We start from the raw sequence: 17,694 nt of genomic DNA on the forward strand, positions 1-17,694 counted from the left end.
TGCTGAGCAAACATATGAGGGGTGCATGGAAGCTCTCTGTACGATTTTTGCAAAACATTTGTAAATCAAAAATTATTTCAGAATAAAAATTTAAAAATATATGTAGCTTCACAAAATCGGGTTACACAAATGCTACAAAAACATAATAAAACATGCTCAAGCTCATGAATAAGCATGGAAATGTATATGAAAACAAAACTGCTTATAAGAAATTTACTGGCATTTTTGAGATGGATACCATAGACACAATATTTCTAACCAACAAAATTACAGAGACTTTGATCTCACCCTGGTATTCTAAAGGGAGAAATGATAAAGCTGGGATATCAGTTTCTTGCTTCTCAGACTGAAGAAATCAGGACTTGCCTCTCTCTTTTTCTTTTTTTAATTTTTCTTTTTTTTTTTTTTTGCAAAAAGCACATGTTTCCTTCAGTCCGACTAGAATGATTTTTGTCTGAAAGTGCTTTTGTTAATTTGACATACTTTAAATTTTTATTTTGCTTTATTTTCCAAAAAGGCAGTAACAATGTAATTGAGATCAGTTAATCAGTGGTAAGAAAGATAATTGCTATAGTTTTCCAATAATAGTCTCCCTATTGTAAGTAAAGTGTTATTTCAACTGTACCAGAACTAATCTAAATATTGCCATTTACATCAGTAGATATGGACAAAACCATGATTTAAACAAATGGAAATCACTGGTATGGAAAAGAAAACTTATTAAAGCAAAATAATATCTACCAATCGTATGAACTTTTCCAAGTACTCTCAAAGAGTTTCTTTCAGAAGGTATTTTCAAGTTAACAACAGTCATAACAACAAAATAAAGCCATATTTGGCAGTAATGTGCCTGGGTTTAAGTTTAACATAAATGTAAACCTTGAAAAGCTTTACCTCTCTGGACTCCAAGATATCATCGTGTGTAAAGGAACCTATTATTTCTTTGGAGGGAAAAAAAGAGTTTGGATGAGGAGGCTATAGTGAGAAGGACCCACTAGTTCATGTTGTCCGCTTGATGTTAATCTTTCTCTCAGGGATTCTCAACCAAGGTCCTCCCCACTCACCTCTCTGTATTTCCCTTGCCCTTTAGGTAGCACCCCAGATACCTCACAGGTGTTAGGTTGATAAGTGGCACTTATGACATGGCCTGATACATTTTATAATAAAAATTCCCTCTTTGGTGGCACTTTTAAGTGCTAGTTAGGATTCAAATCCAATCAGTTGACTGATGACTCATTAGAAATGTATAGCCTCTCTAATTAGCACATAAATACTTTCCGTCCATAATACTGTCACTTATCTGATTACTCTTTCATTACCAACCTCTGGCTGGTGAAGCTCCTAGTCTTCCGGAAGTCTTAAAAGGTGAGTTATGTATTAATATTAATATATTTCTACCTTTAATGTTTGGTGGTGGTCATAGCCTTATCACAGCCATCCAGTAACTTCCTGTGTGAGGAATCACAGGGGAGGAGGTGCTTTGGGGAAGTCTCTTTAGGGTCCATAAAACAAGAACCTTCTTGTTTACTTCCTAAGTTGAATAGCTCTCCTTTACCCTAGAGAGGTAATGGTAATTAGTGGACTCTGGAGCAGACTGCCCCTGCCAGCCTGCTGGCCATCAAATCCTGGATTTACCAATTAGCAGCATTTTATTAATGCTCTTGTGTTTTTTACTTATCTATTAAATAAGGATGCTGATATTAGAGTTTTGTGATGATTAAATGAGTTAATATGCATTCAGGACTTAGAACAATGTCTGGCAGATAGCTAATACTATACAAGTGCTGGTTGTCACTGTCATTGCAATTATCATCTACATTTAGGGCTTCCTTTTTAAACAATATTTGAGGAAAGAATTTCTTTGTTAGAAAATCCTTAGATTAAGTGATGGCTCAAGGCTCTTCTTGAACTAACATTCTAATATGCCTTAACTTACTTTAGGTCACATTTTTCTTACATGGTGAGCTGGTAATTATATTAAGATGATGTGATTTGATGTGAGCAGCTTTCAAGCACAAGAGTGGTAATACGAAAGGATTAGTACTAAAGGTTTGTTGCCTTTTAATTAAATTATATAAACCAAATCAAAAATGGAATTGCCCCAATAGTGCATTTTAAACTACTTTCAGTTGAAGAGCATATCCTGCTTTAACTGCTCCTTCTCCATGACTGATTTTAGTCCAATGCAATGAAAGTTAGCTAAAGGATATCTGTAGCCTCCCAAATTAAGTTTGTTTGATCCTTACTTAAATTTGTTACTTCAAAACACCCTTCATCATATTGAAGGCAAAGTGATACCAGAGCTAAAACCTTAATGACAAACCTAATTAACTTGGCTAGGTAGCGTTCTGCTGTCAATTTTACTAGGGCAAATAACTTACAGAGCATCAGATAATGAAAATGCTGATTTGGACAGCAACATACACTTAGCCAGAGGAGCATCAAGAAATGTCATAAAATTGGTGCCTCAGAAATCCCTTCGAAAAGTCATCTATGTCAGCCTCCTACTTCCCAGCTCTCTGAATGCCACTGCTGAGCATGACCTCTGCCCCCAATGTGCTTTCTGTAATTTTAATGCTAGAGATACAATTATAAAGAGTAAAACAAAACAATCTATGTTTTAAAAAGTAAGTCTGTGGATACAAATGTAAATCTGTGTGTGTGTGTGTGTGTGTATGCATTTGGACAAAAGCGGAGGATAAGCTTAGAGAAAGTACTGGCTGTGTCTTACTCAAAATCAATTTAGTAGATGATATGATATAACCAGACATTCAACTTTGTAAGGGTTTCATTGAGAATGATTCCTTCTGATCTTTATTGGATTATTTACAAGCTGTACATGCTAGAAAGGCAAGGACATTTAGGTTGACGGCTTACCCACAAAGCCCTCATAAGTTGTCCGTATGTGAATGTAAAATGGTCATGGTCTGTATGGAAATTAAAATATTCAAATAATACCTTCTAACTGTTGAAATGAAAATGTATCATCATACTCATATAATATTTTATGTGTGGGAAATCAATACACACAGTGGTACATATTCAAGAAACCCATAGATGTTAATATGTATCAAGTTGTTGCTGCTTACTTTACTTATTGAATCATTTAACCAATATTTATTGAATGCCTACCATGTGCCAGGCACTACAGTAGTGCTACAGATATAGTGGTGAATAAAACAGTTATAATTCTTATTCTTGTAGAGATTACATTGTGGTGTAAGAAAGTAGCAAGAAATAAGGTGTAAGGAAGCAGCAACAAAGTGCATATATAGATCAGTGTGCAGGTGCTGTACGAGTAATAGAAACACCTACTTTAGATACAGGGTCATAGTAGGTCATCCTGAAGAAGTGTGCTGAAACCAGATGAAGAATGGGTTGACAATGTTTCAGGCAGAGACACAGTGTGTGCAGAGACCTTAAGGGTGCAAAGGGTTTGGCATATCCAGAGAATGAAGACAAGTGTGGCTGATGCCAAATAAGTGATGGAATAGAAGCCTGGGATGAGGCTGGACTGCAGACAAAGGCTAGATCACTCAGAGGCTTACAAATCCACATTAAAAAGTCTGGATTTTATTCAAAATGAATTAGAAGCAAGTAGAGTTTTAGAAAGAGTTACATAATGTAATTTTATATTCAGGGTCACTCGTTACTCTATGTATAATAGAAGAAATAGTCCAGAGAGGAAGTAGGGAGACCAATTTGTAGGCTTTTGCTGCATTCCAAGTGGTGACAGTGTCAATGGGAATGAAGAAGCAAGTTGAAGACATATTTTGGAAGTGGAATAAACTGCATTTGGTAGTGGAATGAGTGTGGGGTGGGCAGGAGGAGAAAGAGGGAGGTGTCTCTGTCTTGAGCAACTGGGCAGATGGTGGTATTATTTACTGTGATGTGGAATATTTGCATAAGGATTGTGTTTAGGAGAAATGTTAAAGAATTTGCTTAGGACATGTTAAGTTTAAGATGCCTGTGAGACATCCAACCCACTTGAAATTCCTCCTTTCTGGACGAGACTTGACTACTAAAGCAATTATTCAAGCTAGGCCATAGTTGCAGTTCTATAACAAAAATCCCTTACCCAGAAGACGTGTTTTTCACAGTCATCTTTGCAAATGGCGGTTTTATTAGTAATAGAAAAACTACACTTACATCACATGCTTGTTGTAAACATAAAGGGCTAAGTACTCCAAACACTTACTATGTATATACTATTAGGCACCTTAGAAACATTAGGCTGCAATTGAGCTTCAAACTGTATGGGGCTGGCAGTGCAATGTGATTCCAATCTAACAAATGATAAAGATGAATTTCAAAGAAAGAAGTAGTTTTCCTACGTTTATACATCTACTATGTGACAGTGACATGTTTGAAATGGATAAAAGTATTAGAGTGTTATTATATACAGTCTGTCTGCCTTACTTATTTTTTAGCTTTTTATTGTGAAAGAATATACATAATATAAAATTCTAATTTTAACAATTAACGATTCAACTCAGTGCCATCAGACGCATTAACAATGTTGTAAAACCATCACCACTATCCATTTTCAGAACTTTGTCATCATCCCAAACAAAAACTCTATACCCATTAAGCAATAACTCCCATTCTCTCTTCTCCCTGTCCCAGGTAACCTCTAATCTACTTTCTGTCTTTATGAGTTTGCCTAATTTAGATATTTTATATTAATGAATTTATACAATTTCATATTAATGGATTTATTCTTCTGTGTCTTCTGACTTATTTCACCTAGCATAATGTTTTCAAACTTTATCCATGTTGTAGCATGTATTAGAACCATTCTTTTATATGGCTGAGTAATATTTTATTATTTTTATATACCACAAGTTGTTTATCCATTTGTTTGTTGATAGATGGGTTGTTTCTGCCTTTTAGCTATTGTGAATAGTGCTGCTGTGGACGTTGATGTACAAGTATCTGTTTGAGTCCATCCTTTCAATTCTTTTGGGTATGTTCCTAGGAGTGGCATTGCTGGATCACATGGTAATTCTATATTTAACTTTTTGAGGAATCATCAAAGTGTTTTCCACAGCGGCTGTGCCATTTTGCATTCCAACCAGCAATGGACAAGGGTTACAATTTTTCAACATCCTCACCAACACTTGTTATTTTAGATTTTTTAAATAAAGCCATTCTCGTGGGTGTGAAATCGTATCTCATTATGGTTTTGATTTGCATTTCTGTAATGACTAATGGTGCTGAGCATTTTGTCATACGCTCCTTGTCTATTTGTATGTCTTCTTTGGAGAAATATCTGTTCAATGTCTTCATTTTCATTGGAGAAATGCCTGCCCAATTTTGAATTGAATTATTTTTGTTGATTTGTAGGTGTTTGTTATATATATTCTGGATATTAACCTCTTGTTCTATATATACCTGCAGATATTTTCCCTAGGTCTTTACCTGTTTTCGAAAGGGGAATCTGTGCTTTTATAGTCATTGGGCCTTTACTGTATGTATCCAAGAAATAGATGGAGAAGAGAATTGAAGAATATAACTTATTTATTGGAAAAGCCAAACTGTATAAATTATAAACCTTAAACAATTATATTATTTCTCCCTGTTGAAGTTATGAGGTGACCTGAATTTTCCCCATCTGAATTTTGAATTTATTAAAATATTTACAAATACAAATAAGATACAAATAAACACATCATATCTATAATTAGTAAAGCCGATATTAGATATCGTGGCTTGTATGTGTGGGCAAGAAGCCTTTCTTTTATAATACTCCAACATTAGAAAAATTTATCCTCCCAGCCACAGGAAGCATTGGAAAACCTTAGACTACCCCATATGGGGGATGTAACCATGCTTAAAGCTCATTGCATAAAGGAGTTGACCAGGATATGTACTTCATACTGGGTGCGGGATCCCAAGTGGAAAAGGAGAGGCAGAGGTTGAGTGTACATGTCTGGTTCCTTATTCCAAATTCACCAGTCACATAAGTCACAACTCCTATCCCCAAGAGTAGACTGAATGATGTACAATCATTATGTGTCAACTAGAAAAAGTAAAACAAAAAAAGAGAGGTAAATAAGAGTATCCGATTGGGGTTGCAAAATTCAGTTACATTCTGCATAAAAGAGAGACCCAAATCACAGTTTAACTTTGGGAAATGGAGATATTAGAAGAGGTATATAAAACTGCCATTACTTACACTTGACACGATTACCTACATTAGAAAACTGAAAAAAACCTACAGAATTAATAGAATGAATAGACAGTTTGACAAGTTTGTTGGATATAAAAGTCATAAAGTACATTTATATTCACTACAATATATAAAAAGATACCATGATTAGTAGGATAAAGTATTTTAATATATTTTAATATTACAAAAGTTTCTAAATTACATGAAAGGGCAAAGGCCAAGGAGAGTCAAAGACACTGCTAAAGAAAGAGGTCATGTTGCAATGCCTCGCCTTACCAGATGTCAATAATTATTATGAAACTATACTAATTAAGACAGTGTGGTATTTGTGGTATTTGCACAGGGATAGATAACCTGACTATAGGAACCAAATAGAGTGCCCAGAAAAAAAGTCATGCGTATGTTGTAGTAAATGGTATTATTCCTCCCTCAAATTCCTTCTTTTACTATAAGATTATATATTTCCATTCGTGGCCATATAACTTGCCGTGCCTCCCTGGGAAAGGAGTGAACTCCTCCCTACCCTCCCATACCCTGCCATTGATGTTGGGCTTCGCCTACCTTGCTTTGGCCAATAAAATGCTAGCAGAGGTGACATATACCACACCTGACAGAAACTTTAATCATGGTGAGTATATAACTATAATGACAGAAATCTCATTGCAAGGTTTGACAATTCTTTTCCTTCTGCCAAAAAAATGTCATATGCCAAATAAGGACTGCTCTTTCCGTTTTAATCCTGAAATAAAGAAAAAAGAACTGTAGATGGAACCCAGTGCTGACATGCTGTCAGTATATAATGTGAGCAAGAAATAAGCTGCATAAGCCACCATGATTTGGGGATTGTTTGTTATTGCAACATAATTTAGTGAGAACTTAATGTGTGACAGAATCAGCATTCCAGTTCAATGGGGAAAAGGATGAACTTTGCAATAGAAAAATATGATATTATATTCCCATATCACCTTGTATATAAAAATAGATACTAGGTGTATGAAAAACTTAAGGCTAATATTACAAAAACTTTTAAGTGACAATCTAAGGGAAAAGAAGTAGATGTAATAGAGAAGAGGTAGATGGACTACATCAAGATTAAAGCTTTCTGTTCAGCAAACAAGACAAAAACTGTGAAGATATGTGCAACACATATCACTCAGAAGGGACTAATATACAGGTCATAAGAAAAAGCAATCCACTTGAAAAATGAGCAGAAGTCTTCAATAGTCATTGCACAGAAGAGGAAACCCAAGTGGCCAATAAACATACAAAATGATGTTCAGCCTCATTAAATTAAAATCACAATGAGATACCATTTTACGTTCCTCATTTGGCAAAAATCTAAAAGTGTGAAAGCTTTTTCATTCCTGGCTGTTTTCTCTGCAGGGGTTGGTACTTGGGTCATGGGCAAATATGTCCTATGACCTGTTTTGGTAAGGTCCCACACACTAAAAATGATTTTTAAATTTTTAAAGCATTGTAGGAAAAGAGAGAATATGTGACTGACATCGTATGTGGTCTAAAAAGCCTGAATTATTTATTGTTAGACCCTTTAAAGGAAAAGTTTGCCAACCCCTGAGAGAAACTCTAGTGTGTGTGTGTGTCTGTGTGTGTGTGTGTGTGTCTGTGTGTGTATGTATATATATACACACAGAAAGAGAGAGATTTATAAAAATATTCCTACAAGCACTATTTGTTAATGCCCTCAATCTGGAAACAATACAAATGTTTATCCATAGTAGAACATACAAATTGTTGCATATTCATATAAGTAGCTATATTCAGCAATGAAAATGAATGTACTGCGTTGCTCACCAACATGAGTGAATCTCCTAGTACTAATGTTGAGTGAGTCACAAAAGAAAGTTACACAAGAATATATACAATATAAGTTCACTTATCTAACATTAAAAATACAAAGGATTAAATAATATATTATTTTAGGATTCAAATATAACTAAAGTTAAAACACAAAATTCAGGACTGGGGCTACTTACATGAGGAGAGAGGAGGGATGGATAAGGTTTCTTTTGATAGAATTTAAAGCACAAAGCATTAACTGAAATAAGTGATATCACCTTATAATAACAGGAAAAAGTCACCAAAAAGATATAACTGGCATAAGCTTTTATGCACTGAAAAAACATAGCTTCAACCACATACATAGTATTAACAGATTTAAAGTAGAAATTGGTAAAATTGTATTACAGTGAAAGATTTTCACACATATCTATGTGAAATCAGTAAATCGAGCAGACAAAAAACTAGTATTTAGAAAACTAAAAAAAAGACAATTAGCAAGCTTAATTAACATATATATACATTCCTTTAGAGAAGAAATGCATAATATGATACATTTTGTGAGGTTGATTTTCAATTTGCATATAAAATTTACAAAAATATATTATGTTTCAGATCCTGCAGAAAATCTAAACAATTTTTTAAAGAGCCAATATCATGCAGGCAGCTTTCTCTGAATGCATTTCAGTTAAAAGATAGAATATATATATATATGTGTGTGTATATATATATATGATTAAGAACCACGTGCTTGGAGATTAAAAATATGAATTACTAAATAACTTTAAGAATAAGAAACAAATCAGAGAGGAAATCATACATATTTAATAGTAGATAATAAAAATAAAAATTCCAGCATGATATGCATAGGAAAGTACCATTTATGTAAATTAAAAATATAAAACATTAGCACATATTTTAGAGATGAATACATATGTAGCTAATATATGAAAACAAATTAGAATTGTATTTATCATCCTTAGTATTGAAATGGGGGAAAGGAAGGTAATGGGATTTGAGAGATACACCCAAGAGACTGTAATTCTGTGTTTTTTAAGATACAAAAGACGTGAAAGACTTAAGATTTATTTAAGCTGGGTAGTGATTAAACATTCTATTATTATCTCTACCCTTCTGCATGTTTGAAATATTTCATGATAAAAAGAAACATAAAAATAAAATAAGAGAAGGAAGATGCACTGTGCATAAAATAGTACATATCATTTTTGTTTCTAGTGGGATAAGAGATAATAAATGTAATTTTTAGAACTTTTTCTCTCTAGGAACAAGAGATTGCCTTTGAAAACAAAAAGGACTTTAAACTGATACATGCTGTAAAGAGATAGCAAATGTGATACGTTTTATGTTTTCTTGAAGTGTTTGTTGCTTTTTATCTGGTGGATGTTTTATAATCCCTCTCTGGTGAACTAGGTTGGACAATCTACCTGGATATAGCTGAATATAGCAAATATAATGGAGATACCTATTTGGCTTAGTTTGTGGATAGCTTTGGGTTAAGCCTGGTTACACTAAAATCCTGGTCAGAGTGAGTCCTACTGGAAAGCGGGCAGTAAGCTGTGGACACCGAGAGAAAGCTCTATGTGGGTTCACTTTCTTATGCCTCCTCTTAGTATGGTTTTAGAGGGATGGTGCCAAGGACAGGGCACTTGACTTGCTTCTACGTCATTCCTGAGCCAAAGATCAAAAGGAGTTTGTTTAGCTTCTGCTGGTTCAGCCCAACTCAGTGGATAGGTGGATCATTATGTGGTACTGGATAAGGTCTTAGTTAATCATAAAATGTGTGAATTTTCTTGGTTTCTTGGTACTTTGTAGCTTGTGAATATACTGTGGCAATAGACAGCTAGTTGAGAATTCAGGGATGTGGGATATGATCAGACATCTGTTTCATCTCAAAGCATGATGGAGGGAATCCACTATCCCTTTCTGGTTGAATTGTCTCTCCTGTCTTGGCTAGGGATCTACTTACCTTTTCAGAATGTCCTGCACTCTCACAGTTCCATTTCATTCTCTCCTCTGATTCTTCATCTTCTAATCCCTCACTAAATATTTATGTCCTCTAGGGTTTTTCAGCCGTCCCCTCCCCTTCCCTCTCCCTCCTTCCCTCCTGTCCCCTCTGCCCACTCCCCTCCCCTCCCAACCCCTCTCCTCCTCCTCTCTCTGTACATTTTCTGTGGGTGGTTTCACTTCCCTTCTGCTTTGACGCCTAAATGCTCTATCTTTAGGCATAGCTGCAGACCTGCATTCCCAGCAGGGTGTTGCACAAATTGTCCCAAACTCAATTAATTACTGCTGCAAACCTGACTTCATACTTTTTAAATTTATATTCATTTTCCTGGTGAAAGACACAGCTATCTATTAAGTAAATCAGGTTAGTAACCGAGGAGTTATAGTTGCTTGATTCCTTTCCCTTATTCAATATGAAGTCATTCTCTGGGTTTTGTTGTTATTTCTTCAGATTCTTTCGTGTTGCTTATTTTCCATCTCTACTCCTTCTTCCCTAGTTCAGATTCCTAGCCTTTCCTACCAGCTTTCTAACTGGTCTCTACATCTCCACTGTTTTCTATAACAAATCCATTCCTTACATTTATGCCAAAGTAATCATTCTGAAGCATGTCTTAGCACATAATTCATTTGATTAAACATTTTTAGGGCCTCTTTATTGTCTACAATATAAACTCTTTCTTCCTTTGCCTGACATTGAAGACTGTCATCACGTGACCCTGGCCCACCCTTGATTCCTGACATTTAATTTACTCCTGTTTCCTTATCATGCAAACTCTGTTTCAGCTCTACTACACTAATTGCTGTTCTCTGAATCTGTAGTATACTTAGATGCCCCTTGGCATTTGCTCATGCTGTTTCATCTGCCTGAAATTCCCTTGTGATTCCACCCATTATACAATTTTGCCTTATGAAAACCTACTCGTCCTTCAAGATTCTGCTCCAATGTTACTTTTCTATGACACGGATCTGTTCTTGATCAACATGCTTGTAATTAATTGTTTATGGCATTTTTGGGTTTTGGAATTGGATTTGCTTTCTTTTGGATGCACTGCCATGCTTAGCCCAACCTCCATAAAACTTGGTTTTATTTGAGTAAGATACTAATGTATCTTATTTCTAATTGCATCTTTTAGCTAGGAAAAATGTCTTTCTGGTTTTTTGAAATGCACTTTTAGCACTCAAAAAAGTGTACACAAGATATTGTATATCATTATTCTCATTTAATGAAGAAGTGGATTTGTGCTAAGTAAATATGTGTAAGCAGACTCTGTAGCCTACTCTTCAAGTAGCTAAATAGCTCTCATTTTGTTAATTAAGAGCACTATCTGAATTCCAAACCAATTTTTAAAGCTGATCACTAAAATGTAGAAGTACATTAAGTATCCAAAAATTGAATCTAAAATATAGCACAATAAAGACTGAAAACGTTAATCTTAAGCCCCATGTAAACAAAATAAACTTTTCTTTTGTCTTTAATCAGTATTAGCTGAACAGAACTTCAAACTGTAATGACTAAAGGAACATCACCATGCCCTGGTAAGGCAGAAAAGAAGCAAAAAAAAAAAAAAAAAGAAAGAAAAAGGAGCAACCAAAGAGAGTGCTTCAAAAATGGGAAACACAGATGAAAAATCTGAGAGAAGATTCAGAGACTCTTGCTCTACCTAATTCTCTGGATTCAATAACTTTGAGCAGTCTGGTCCATATCTTGGTTACCCTGGAACTTCATTAAGCCTTTCTAGGCGCTTGATGAAATTTCATCTTTTCTTTTCCTCTTAGTTTATATGTTCTGTCTGAAGCCTCTGGAATTTAAGAGATTCAGATAGTCTAGTAAATAGCTTTCAAATTTTGGAGCTATTGCCAATAGTTAGAGCATCTATACATTTCTGTACCAACACAAAAGACAGGTGTCTCCTTGGGTTTTGTGTAGAACATCATAGCAATAACAGTGCAGTAATTTCCTAATATAGAATTTATTTTTAGAGATGGTGCTGTTTAATGAAATCTAAGCAGATGGAAAAGAAAGTTACTCTATGCTACAAAGTTTCAATAGGCTGACTTTATCCTCTTTTGTTTGGAATATGCATTTCTATTAAAATGTTAACTTTCCTGAGTTCATTAATTTATACTAAAGAGATTTCCCATAATTTCCAGTTTGTACTTTGTTTGGCAGGACTTGGATTTTGTTAGGTAATATTCAGGCAATAATGTTTCAATATGCTATATTCTCACAAGAAAATAATCTAATTTTCACACACGCATAGAGTCTTAATCAAAATCTGTGAGAACAGGTCAAATAAATTTCTGGTGATATAAAGGGTGTGTTATAATATGATTTTCATGAGGCAATGTTAAATGAGAAAAATAAAGCAAAAAGAATGTTTTAAAAATTTTATAGTTAGATCACTCAGAAATGGAGAATTCTGTAAATTTTCTGAAAGTAGAGTACTCAATATTCTTTTACTTTAGTAATTGCCAAAAATATTGGAGATAACACGTTCTCCATTTATCCCAACATGAATATTCTGCTCCAGCTATTATCCCCTAAACATATATTAGTCATTTTCATCTTTGAATGTTTTTTTCATTGTGTTATTAATTCACCTTGCCTTACATATCTAGTTGCCTGAATTTTCCCATACTCAAAGCTTTCTTATCCTCATTGGTCCACATCAACTTATTCATAAAACTTTTGTCATGACCTGTTTCTCAAATACTAGATATCATTTTTACCTGGTTATGGGACACCTAATTATGACCTAGCTTCAAGAAAGGACTGGCACTGCTCAAATAATGAGACTACTTTCATTATAATGAGATGAAATGATGGAGTCTATGAATTGATCTACTCTCATTGTTTTCTGGAGCAAATTCACCTTCCCTGACCTTCACTAAACTTAGTCAGAGTTTTGGATCTCGGTATCGGTGCACTAGCATAGAAATCTGGGTCTACTAAAAGTTCCCATCTCTAGCTCACTACAGTAATTTAGCAAGTCACAGCTCCTCACCTGTATGTTTCTCCTTGTCTCTGCCAAAAAAATGGTGTAGTTGAGGCCATGACCCCTCTTTTTTAAAAAAAAATTATTTCTTAAATTTTTGTGGGTACGTAATAGGTGTATGTATTCATAGGGTACATGAGATGTTCTGATACAGGCATGCAATGTGAAATAAGCATATTGTGAAGAATGGGGTATCCATTCCCTCAAGCATTTAACCCTTTGGGTCACAAAGAATTCAATTACACTCTTTACCTATGCTACTAGCTGAGTCTCCCAACTAGTCTGTTTGCTTCCAAAGTTTCCCTCATCCAATCGGCCCTTCATACTTTAGTCACAGTTATTGCTCTAAAATACACTTGATCATACCACAATTCTGCCCCTCTTAAAAGCCCTCTGTGGCTTCCTGTGGTCCTTAGAATAAAGCCTAGAGCTCTTTTGTTAAGAACATGTAAGTTTATGAACTATTGGTTATTCTAAATCATCTTATGTACAGCCAGCTTTCTGGTTGGTTTCCATCATAACGCTTTAAAAGGCCAAACTTCTGTCATGGCACTCATCTGGTTAATTTTGGAGCTTTTGTGTAATTTGTAAAAAAAAATTGTAATTTTTTAAAATCTGACTCAATTCTTCAGAATGCAAGTTTCACTGGGGTGGGGTTCTCTCTGCCGTGTTCTCTGTTGTATTCTCCACGCCTAAATCACTATCTTTAAGCTCCATAGAATGCATATGTGAATTTATGTATATATGAATGTATATGAATGTATACCTACTCTTCCAGCCTCCTCTTTTTTTTTAATTATTATTATTATACTTTAAGTTCTAGGGTACATGTGCATAACATGCAAGTTTGTTACATATGTATACTTGTGCCATGTTGGCGTGCTGCACCCATCAACTCGTCAGCACCCATCAACTTAACCACTTCCCCTGAATACTTCCTTTGCTCCAGTCATAGGGAGAAAACTTACACTTCTCTGAAGAGTCATGATGTTTCCAATTCTCTGCTTAAATAAATGCAATTCCTTTACTTTGTCTTTTCTCCTTCCCCTCTATTTTTTCACAGTGACTCCTAATTGTCATTCATAACAGCTTCTCCTGAACCCTAGTTTTATATACTCTCTCACAATACTCTATGCTTATTTTGATTACATTGTGTTTTTCTTTTTTTCACATTTAATTGTTTATTTTCTTGCCTTTTTGCCTTACTAGACTGAGCAACTTGAGAGCAGGGATCATGTCTTACATGTTTTTGTCTTGTTGCTTTGAGAGACATGATAAGTTCCCAATAAGTATGTGTTGTAGGAAGAGATAGTCTTTCATGGTCTTATATGGTGCTTCATCCCATACTAGCTTCTTGGTATTGATCAGCTAAATTATTGAATTCAGTACTTCTTTTACAGCATTTTCCTGAATTGTGATCTCACCTCATATTATTAATGTGCTCCCCAATCCAATCTCCATCTGGTATATGTCCAGGTGGATGGTCTCCAACTGGCCAGTTGGAGGAAGTTTTTCTCTTTTTCTGTTCTTAGTCCCTAAAAAAGAAGTTACAAATACAATTTTTTCACAGAATCTTGGCAAGTAGCATAACTGAGTACAGCAGGCATTAAAATACAATAGGGATTGGAGAGGACTGTGGTGAACGACAGAGTATAGAGCTAATTGATTTAGATGAGGCAGTTCTGCTTAGTTATACTTGATTTTTGTCATGCAGAAATGTGGGGGCCAGGGTGTCTACTTACTCCACTTTTTAAAAAAGAAAAATGCAAATCTGGATATTTAGTAGAATGTCCTGATTTTTTTGGCCTTTGTGTAGGATAAACAAAGCACATCTACATGTTAAATGCAACCCAAGGGTTTGTCTGTTTACAACTTCTTTAATTTAACCCTTTCAAAGCTCTGTAAATCCACAGTGGCCAAACCAATTCACATCATATCTATAATTGAGCCCTTGTGTGCTAGACTTACTTGGTCAGCATTCTGGGACTCCCACAGTCTACAATGATGTCATCCATTTCTGAAATCCTGTGACAGTGGTATGTGTTGGAGATGTGGTTGGGTATAATATAACATTGAAGGACCATGGACTTTGAAGACAGACGGACATATATTTGAAGCCCTTCTCTGCAGGTTATTTAGTTATGTGATTTTTTGAGAATCACTTAAAGTCTCTGAATCTCAGTTACTGATTCATAAAATGAAAATGAGTAGACCATTATGGTTGTAGTAAGGCTTTTTGTGACAATGGGTATAAAATGCCTCACGCAAATTGTGCTGCCTTGTTTTGTTGTTCACCAATCCTGATGGGCTCAAAATTATTTCCCCTGGAGATACTTATAATAGATTGTTCTGTACTCTGTGCATTCTGTATTTTCAAAAGATAGTAAGTCTCACAGAAAACAGTGAACACATACTTCTTTTTCTGTTCCCAAAGATCATTTTTAAATTTCGTCAAATCAATATTTTTTTTAATTTAAAGGAAATCCAATGAGGAATCTTAATATATCAAAGGATAAATGGGGAGCTACTCTGGTTTAAGCAGAGGTAGGGATGGCAGGCAAGCCATGCATAGTCAATCTTACTTCATAAGATACTGCCACAGGCCATTTGCTATGGCTTATGCCTCTAATTCCAGCACTTTGTGAGGCCAAGGTGGGTGGATCACCTGAGACCAGGAGTTTGAGACTAGCCTGGCCAACATTGCAAAACCCAGTCTCTACTAAAATAAATAGATAAGTACTGCCAAAGGCTCCCAAGGTCACTAAGTGGAATGTTAGCTTTCTATAGATCAGGGTTTGAGAAACCATGGGCTAGGGAATAATACTTTACATTCAGGGCCTCAGTAGAAGTCTATAATTTGACTCATCTATTGACAAAGTGAAGTTTCTCCAGAATTAGAGTATTGCGTCTCCAGTAGCAGCTCTAAACTTCTGCCGTATGTGTACCCATATTTCTTAAGTGCAGTCATGCTGATGAAGGCTAAAGACATTTTGCTTCACAAAGCTATGTCTTTGAATAGCTGTGCACTGATGACTCACTGATGATATTTTAGTATTGTTTTGGTTAATTGTTAAATTTTAAAAGGAATATGCCCATGCCAAAATTGTATTCTGTACAGAAGTCAAATTAGTTTTGAAGCAAGAGATTGGTCATAACTGAAGTATTGAAAAATTATATCTTCCCATTTGAAAGCTGTAACACCCATCAGGTGAAATAACTGCTGTAACACAATTATTGCTTCAGTGGGCTGAGTCTCTGAAAACCTTTAAAGAATATTTTAATGCACCATGTCAAGACTAGGGAAGCTTCATTCACATGGTGACAGCTCTTCCTTGTCTGCTGTGTATAAATTACTTGCTATGTAAGAGAAAATACTTAAGGCAAGTTCACTAAATCTGGCCGGAAAGGGCAAAGATTTTTTTGTGCAACAGCTCAAAAGCACAGGCAACCAAAACAAAAATAGACAAATGTGATTACATCAAGCTTAGAAGCTCTACACAGCAAAGGAAACAATCAACAAAGTGAAAAGACAAGCTGCAGAATGGGAGAAAATATTTGCAAGCTGTCCGATTAGTAACCAGAATACATAAGGAGCTTAAACAACTCAATAGCAATGAAGCAAATAATCCAGTTAAAAATGGGCAAAAGATTTGAATAGACATTTCTCAAAATAAGATATACAAATGGCCAACAGGTATATGAAAAAATGCTCAACATCACTAATCATTAGATTAATTCAAATTGAAATCACAATGAGATATCATCTCATACCAGTTAAAATGGCTGCTGAGAAAAAAAAACCAAAAAACAAAAAACAGGAAATAATGGATGCTGGCAAGGATGTGGAGAAAGGAGAACTCTCAGACATGGTTGGTGGACATTTAAATTAGTACAGCCACAATAGAAAACTGTATGGAGGTTCCTCAAAAAAACAAAAATAGAACTACCATATGATCCAGCAATTCCACTACTGGGTATACATCCAAAAGAAAGAAAAATCAACCTTTCAAAGAGATACTTGCACTTCCATGTTTATTGTAGCACTATTCACAATTGCCAAAGTAGGGAATCAATCTAAATGTCCATCAATGAATAAATGAATTAAGAGAATGTGGTATATATACACAATGAAATGTTATTCAGCTATAAAAGGAATGAAATTATGTCATTTTCAGCAGCATAGATGGAACTGGAGGTCATTATGTTAGGTGAAGTAAGCCAAGCACAGAAGGATAATTTTTGCATGTTCTTACTAATATGTGGGAGTTAACATATTGGATCTCATAAAGATAGAGAATAGCTTGTTGTTATTAGAGGACAGGGAGGATAGCAGGGAGGAGAGATAAGGGGAGGTTGATTAATGGGTACAAATAACTGTTTGATAGAAAAAAATAACACCTAGCATTTGATGGATCAATAGGGTGATTATAGTTTACAATAATCTATATTTTAAAATAGGTAAAAGAGAATAATTTGAATGTTTCTAGCATGAAGAAAAGACAAATATTTAAGGTGGTGGATATCCTAAGTATACTGCTTTGATCTTCACAAATTATATGAATGTATTAAATTATCACATGTACCCCCCAAATACATGGTACATAATAGATATGTATGTCTATTATGTATCATTAAAAAATAAAACAAAAATAATTGGCCAGCAAAAAGGAAGGCCTTCTAATAAAGGAAGGAGGTAGCTGCCAG

Source organism: Theropithecus gelada, chromosome X (genome assembly GCF_003255815.1).
Source record: "Theropithecus gelada isolate Dixy chromosome X, Tgel_1.0, whole genome shotgun sequence".
Classification (NCBI taxonomy): domain Eukaryota; kingdom Metazoa; phylum Chordata; class Mammalia; order Primates; family Cercopithecidae; genus Theropithecus; species Theropithecus gelada.